General features: G+C 36.9%; 1 non-coding gene across 1 annotated transcript; it reads right to left on the bottom strand.

The window, feature by feature from the left end:
* Positions 1 to 1222: 1222 nt before the first annotated feature.
* On the bottom strand, positions 1223 to 1329 carry LOC112804721 (small nucleolar RNA R71). Its single transcript, XR_003203338.1, has one exon. It is a non-coding gene; the product is annotated as a small nucleolar RNA R71 (small nucleolar RNA).
* Positions 1330 to 7460: the final 6131 nt, after the last annotated feature.

The following is a 7460-nucleotide window of genomic DNA, read 5'->3' as shown; positions in this document are numbered from 1 at the left end:
ATTTGAATTCTAGAATTTAGTATATAAATAAGTGAACCTTATTCATAAAGAAGGACATTCGGTTCCTCAGCATATTTTTTTCTTGTTTTTCTTTCATTCCATGGATAACTAATCCTCTGTCAAATGGTTAGGAGCTCTTTTATGTTTTCTATGGCTTATTAATCTAAGTTTATTTTATTTTAAAGTCTTGCATTGATCAATTTTATGATTGATTTATTCGTTCTTCATTCGGATTAGTGGTATCAGAAGGTATGCTAATCTCTTTTGAATTCTTTTATTATAATTGAAAACTTTGATCTTTGAATTAAAACCTAAAAACTCTTTCATATGACTCTTTGAATTTGTCTAGGAATAGTGGTTCAATTAGTGTGCAACACATGCTTGTTTTCAATCACTCTAACATTGAATAAGTGACATATAATTCGGATTAAAACAAGTTTTAAAAATTGTGTTTTCTTCTAAGATTTAATTGGATAGGACTAGCTTGAGTACATGACATATAATTCGACCTAAAGACTACTTTTAAATTTTGTTTGAATCTAAATCAGTTTTTGTACTTAATCTCTTTAATGAATTAACTGACAACTAATTAATTATTAAGAAACTGAGGAACCAAAAAATTGGAAATTAGTTACTAAAGATTTGTCGTGAAAGATCATTACATACTTCAAGATAAGTAAATAAGGTTTGATTTCTCTAAGTGCGTAAACATCTCTGAAGACTTTGACTCTCACCATCATTGTCTTCTCTCAAATCAACATTTAAGTTCTCTGTTCATAAGCATTCAAGCATTTAAGCATTCAAGTTCTAAAGTTCTTAGCAAGACTTAATCTTGCCCTCTTCAATCTAGGTTCGTGCAATATAATTAGGCATTTAATCTAACAATTTCTTGCTCAATCGTTTAATCCTTGTGAGAACGATATCTACTCAACATGGTATTATTTGAACGATCCAGTGCACTTGCAGGTATCCGTGAGCTTTAATTTTCGCTCAACATAATGTCTAGTTAAATTCTAACTTCTATCTTGTTTACTTTCTTTCCTTTTATTTCACTATTAGTTTTTATATTTTCTTTTCTTTTCTTTTATGTTCTCTTTTACGTTCTTTAGCCTGTTTTTGTTCTTTATCCTCTTTATACCGCAAGGTACATTTGTTCTTATTTTTATTACACTTGCAATGGAAAAAGGAAAAAAGAATGATGGTTGATAATAAAAGTGGAATCCGATTAAGGAAGGACCTCACTTCTTTTTCTCAAATGGAAAGCGAATCATTCTATGAAGCATGGGAGAGATACAAAATATTGTTCGAAGGATGTCCACATCATGGCCTATCCGATTGGTTGATAATCTACTTCTTTATCATGGATTCTCTTAAACCTCAAGAACAATAATTGACTCATCAATAAGAGGTCCATTACTAAAGAGGACATCTAAAGAGGTATTAGCAGCAATAGTGATTACAGCCAACAATCTGAGGAAAGAAAGCCACAAAGAGCTAAATAAGAAACACAACATTAAAGGGTGTTGTGAGACAATCCGAAACCCAATCTAGAAGATTCAACGTCAAGCTAGTGATGTTAAAGAAGTGCTTGTTGGGGGCAACCAAATTATTGGATAGTTTTCATTTTGTTTTCTTTGTTTTAACACATTCATCTTTACATTGCAACATTAGTCTCTTTTGCATGCATGCATAGTAGTTTAGTCCAAGTGAAAAAAAGGGAGAATGCATGCCCAGCGAAAAGGATTACATGCCCAGCAACCCTTCACTTAGAGCATGCACGCCTGATAAACCACTATTTTATGGTTTATCCTGTACTCAATTGAGTGGTTTTTATCAACTCTTTACCCACTTCTTCATATGATCTGCATGTTTTACATTTTCCTTCCTGATTCTTTGCTATGATTGAAAACATGCTTCTTTGGTCTTAATTTTGCTATGTTTAATCCTCTCTTATTACCATTCGATGCCTTGAAATGTGTGTTAAGTGATTTCAGAGATTCAGGGCAGGAATAACTCAGAGGATGGAAAGGAAGCATGCAAAAGTGGAAGGAATACAAGAAGTTGAAAAAATTGCTAAGCTGTCCAGCCTAACCTCTTCGTACTCAAACGGTCATAACTTGAGCTACAAAGGTTCAAATGAGATGGTTCTAGTTGCGTTGAAAAGCTAACCTCTGGGGCTTCGCAACGATATATAATTTGCCATAGCTGTCCCGAAGTTAGGCAAAGCGAACGCGTGGATGACGCGCCCGCGTCGCATCTGCAAAATCTCAATCCACGCAAACTCGTGGATGACGGCTCCGCGTCACTTTGCCGCGACCTGTACGAACCAGATTTTACAATCAGCAATTTCTGGGTTGTTTCTGACCCAGTTCTCGGCCCAGAAAACACATATTAGTTTAGATGTAGTTTTTAGAGAGAGAGGTTCTCTCCTCTCTCTTAGGTTTTAGGATTAGGATCTCCTTTAGTCATTAGGATTGTTTCTTCGTACCAGGTTCAATAATTTATGTTTCTCTTCTATTTTTGTTCACTCTTAAGCTTTTATTTGTACTTGATTTATGTTGGCCAATTGGCTTATAAACTTTTTCATGTTAGAATTGACATCTCCATTCAATTTAATTTGAGGTATTCCAGTTATTTATGATTTTAATTTAGCTTTCTATATTCTTGGTTTTGGTTGATTAATTGGTAACTCTTGAGTTGTCAAATTCAACAGTGGTTGAAATTGGCAGATTCTAATTGATCTAGATCGCTCTAAAGCTAGTCCTCCCACAAGGATTGACTAGGACTTGAGGATCAAACTAATTAGTCCAATTGACCTTCCTTTGTTTAATAAAGGATAACTAAGTGGGATTAAAATCTAATTTTCATTACACCTGATAAGGATAACTGGGATAGGAATTCCAATTCTCATACCTTGCCAAGAGTTTTATTAATTATTAATTTATTTTTCTTGTCAATTAAATTACTTGTTCAACCCTTTTAAAAACCCCAAAATATACCTTTGCATAACCAATAATAAGAACACCTCCCTGCAATTCCTTGAGAAGACGACCCGAGGTTTAAATACTTCGGTTATCAATTTTATCAGGGATTTGTTACTCGTGACAACCAAAACATTTGTAAGAAAGGACTCTTGTTGGTTTAGAAACTATACTTGCGACGAGAATTTATTTTGAATTCTAGACCACACAAAATTTCCTCTCTTCAAAATGGCGCCGTTACCGGGGAATTGTAAACGTGTGCCTTATTATTGGTTATTGTAAATATTTTTCTTTTACTTGTTTATTTGTTTTTTTCTCTTCCCCCTTTATTTCTGATAACTACTATGAATTCTCACCCCTCTCGCTTTGAGTTTGGTTCTACTTTTGTTGCAAGGAATGGAAGTTATAACAGGACTATGCATCAAGATCTAAGCAATCAAAGATGGATGGAGCCAAGAGGATCTGATCACCCCTTTAGGCAACAACACCCTCCTAGATACCATGGACGGAGACCATTCTACAATGCATACCCAACTGATAGATTTGGTGGACCCCCTTGTAGCTATCAACAAGCCCCACCCAATGCTCAGAGACCATCCTTTCAACACAACCTCAACCCACATACTCACAAGCTTCTTCTCGCCATTCGCCACCATATGATCCTTATCCACCCCAACACCAATCCAATTACTCCCAAGAACCACTACTCTCCTATGCACCATGTCCATATCCATCAAGCCAAGAATCACAGGTTCGCTTCGAAGAATTAGTAAACCAATTTAATGCAACCCTTCATCAACTGGAGCAAGCAATAAATCAATTATCTTCCAGATGTTCAGTCCCTCAACAGACTCCCATGGCTTCATGTGGAGAATCTAATGAAGAACGCAGCACAAAGAAGACGCTAGAAACTCCAGTGGACAGCATAGAGCATAACTTCATACTGGAACAAGTAGAGGACGCTGTCATTGTAGAAGAAGAAGAGTTGGTTAAAGATTTAGGAGATGCCGAGCCTCCGCAGGAATCCAGAGTTGTGGAGAATTCCGTCAAGAATGTTACAATTGACACTAAAGAGGATTTTGCATAGCCTCCAATGCAGATATCTTATGAAGAACTGGACGGAATAACCCAAGACACATGTTTCCTTGATGATGACGATCACAAGTCAAGTTCTCTTAGTAATGAACTTGCATCTGCAAGTGAATTCTTTGAGATAGAAGAATCTTCCCCAAGTGAATATAAAGATAATGCAGAGGTAGACTTTTCTCAACCTCCCAGCTATGACTCAAGTGATGAGAAAGATATCGAAGACTTTGATCAAGACATGGTTGAAATTCAGGAAATTCGCAAGGAAGTGGAGGAATTCACTGAAGACCACAAGGGAGTAGAGCTTGCAGAACCACTAGAAACACCGATCCCAAGGCCATTACCACCCATCACAAACTTCAAGTGGGTAAAATCCTTGACCTTTCTCTTTAATTTTCCACTTGAATATGGTTTGCTTGAAACAGATGGCCAGCTTAGAGCTCTTTGCGGCTTTAAGAGCAAAAAGGAAATGGCTCGCACTCAGAGCTGGTATGCAAGATTCAATGAGGTTTCACACTTGAAATTGAGGCGCAAGGATTGGTGTCAAGCTCAATTGAAAGGATCTCGGAAGCTGTTTGGTCACTGCAGTGAGAATTCAGACCACTCACCACCCAACTGGAAAAATGTAGATCAAGATAAACATTGGTATAAAAGTAAAGTTTGGGATCCTGAAATCTCTTCTGACATTCAACACCCCGAGAGCCTGGAAACCTGTTTGAAACTGCTCAAAGGCTTCACGTGCCTTGTTTGGGACCCCGGAGGATGCTGGCATTCCAAACATTGGTGGAGATTTCTGGACGAATTCAAGCACAAGCCACCACAGCAGGAAGCTCATCAAATGTCCAACTTAAGGACTTTAACTTAAAGTGCTAGGTGGAAGACAACCCACCATGGTATGATCGTTCCTTTTCCATTCTACTCTATTTTTGAATTTTGTTTGAACCTGGAATTTTTGCATGACATTCATTACATTCTGCATTCTGTATACTGCATAAAAAAAATAAGAGAGCACGCGACGCGACAGCGTCGATGACGTATCCGCGTTATATGTGCGTTGGGAAGAAAAGAAAAGTGAACAAAGAGTCACGCGAGAGCGTGGCTGGAGGTGTGCCTTTGGCACAATTTGTTTGACGTGACCGCGTCGCTGATGCATCCACGTCATGTGGGAAAAATGCCTCCCACGCGTCCGCGTCACCCACGCGAACGCGTGCCTCAAAATCGACATAAAAAGGGTGTATGGTCGAAAGTTGAGCTAGAATTGGGCTTTACTCGTGCTAGAAGCACAAGCCCTGCCACGCGTATGCGTGCCCCATGCGTACGCGTGCCCCACGCGTCCGCGCCGTTTTCAATTTTAGGCCATCCACGCGATCGCGTCATCCACGCGATCGCGTCACCCAAAGATTTAGCAATATAATATGAATTTCAAAAAGAGAGTTGCGCGACCGCAAGGCTGCCCTCACGCTAATGGCACAAATCGATCCACGCGACCGTGTGGATAATGCGGCTGCGTCATTTCATAGAAGCTCTATCCGCGTGAACGCGTCACTCACGCGTCCGCGTCACAAGCAGCGCACAGCTTATCCAAATCAGCCAAATATCTTATCTTTTCTCCCCCAAATCCTAATTTTTCTTTCCTTTCTTATTTCTTTTGTCCTCCTTTCTTACTTTCTTTTTCTTTTTTCCATTGGTGTTAAAATTCTCTTATTCAACTATTGCATCTTTTCTTGAATTAATCTGGTGCTTCATGACTTGTTTTATTCTGATTGGGTATTATTATTCATAAGTCAATGCTGATTTTCATAATACTGATATTCCTTTTGCATTGATTTGCACTTACACTATCTTGCATTACCCACACTTTCTTCTCCATTGTTGCACTTTTTGCACCATTGATATGCCATTTGCTTTTACTATTTTCTCGCTTGCATGTTGTAGCTACCATGTAATTGAGACCTTTATTATTTGGCATTAACACCCACATTTTCTTTATGTTCTTATCTTTATTTCTGGGTTACTTTCCTTCTTTTTCTCTTTTTCAAGATGGCCACCGAGGAAGGGAAAGGGAAAGCTTCTTAATAGGGAGACAGGCAAGTCAATCTGCACAATCTATAGAGAAAGACATCAGTTAGAGTAGCCCGTCCACCTGCACATCTTAGCATGCACCGAAGACGGTGAAATCTTTAAGTGTGGGGAGATCGATACCGATCTCCACGGGTTAGTTATTCTCTTCTCAATACCAATATTCTATTTTCTTTGTTTGTTCATTGCTGCATTTGCATATTTGATTGCATGTTTGTTTGATTTTATGCATTTAGTTACTACTTGGTTGAAGTAATATTTTCTTTTTCAAGAAATTTTTATAGTATTTCACTAATTTAAATTGAAAAATTTGTTTTAAACTTGTTTGGAAGTTGTATTTGGAACATGGTTTTTTGAGTCAAAGAACACACAACATGTGAGATTTGAGCTTAATTGCATGGTTACATTATTTAACCATAATATTTTATTCTTGTGTATTTTCTTCTCTATGATTGCAATCTTTACTTTGTTCCATTCTATATGTCTATTATTTAGTGTATTTACATGCTTGCATATGATTGAGGCCATTACTTGTTTTTGCTCACTTATCCCAAATAAGCCTACCCTTTTATGTCACCCTTGTTAGCCACTTTGAGCTTTTTAATCCCCTTCTGTTCTATAACCACATTACTAGCCTTAAGCAGAAAAATAAATTAAAAATCCCAAGTTGAATCCTTGGTTAGCTTAAGATAGATATTGTGTATAATTTAAGTGTGGAGAATTTTATGGAAATATGGGATGATAGAAAAAAAAAGGTGAAAAATTAAATTAAATAAGTTATTTGAAAATTTGGGAAGCATACTCATGTGAAGTCAAGATAATTAAATCACCATGTGCATTGATAAAAAAATAAATAAAAAAATTTATTAAGTAATTAAATAAGGGGATACAAAAAAAAATATATTACCCCAAATGCAAAAAAAAAAGAATCAATGCACATGGGACAAAATTCAAAAATAAGTTTGATACATGAGCATGTAATACAAAAGTGGAAAAAATTTGGGTAGCTAGGTAAAGCATTTTAAATTATATAAAGTGTGTATGTTAGGTGAGATCTTAGACTAATCAAGGATTCACTTTGTTAGCTCACTTAGCCTTATACATATATCCTCACCTTTACCTTAGTCCCATTATAACCTTGAAAATACCTCATGATATTTGCATTGGAACATTAAATATTTGTTGATTGATTAGATGAAGAACAAAGTTTTAGAAAGCATGATTAGAGAAGAATAGAGTGATTGACCCTAGACACTTGAGAGATTAGAGTGCATATACACTACCAGTGAGGGTTCAATGCTTGATTCTATGTTC

This window comes from Arachis hypogaea, chromosome 5 (genome assembly GCF_003086295.3).
Source record: "Arachis hypogaea cultivar Tifrunner chromosome 5, arahy.Tifrunner.gnm2.J5K5, whole genome shotgun sequence".
NCBI classification, from domain to species: Eukaryota; Viridiplantae; Streptophyta; class Magnoliopsida; order Fabales; family Fabaceae; genus Arachis; species Arachis hypogaea.
The sequence above is the reverse complement of the archived record's forward strand: the minus strand, read 5'-3'. Positions and strand labels throughout refer to the sequence as shown.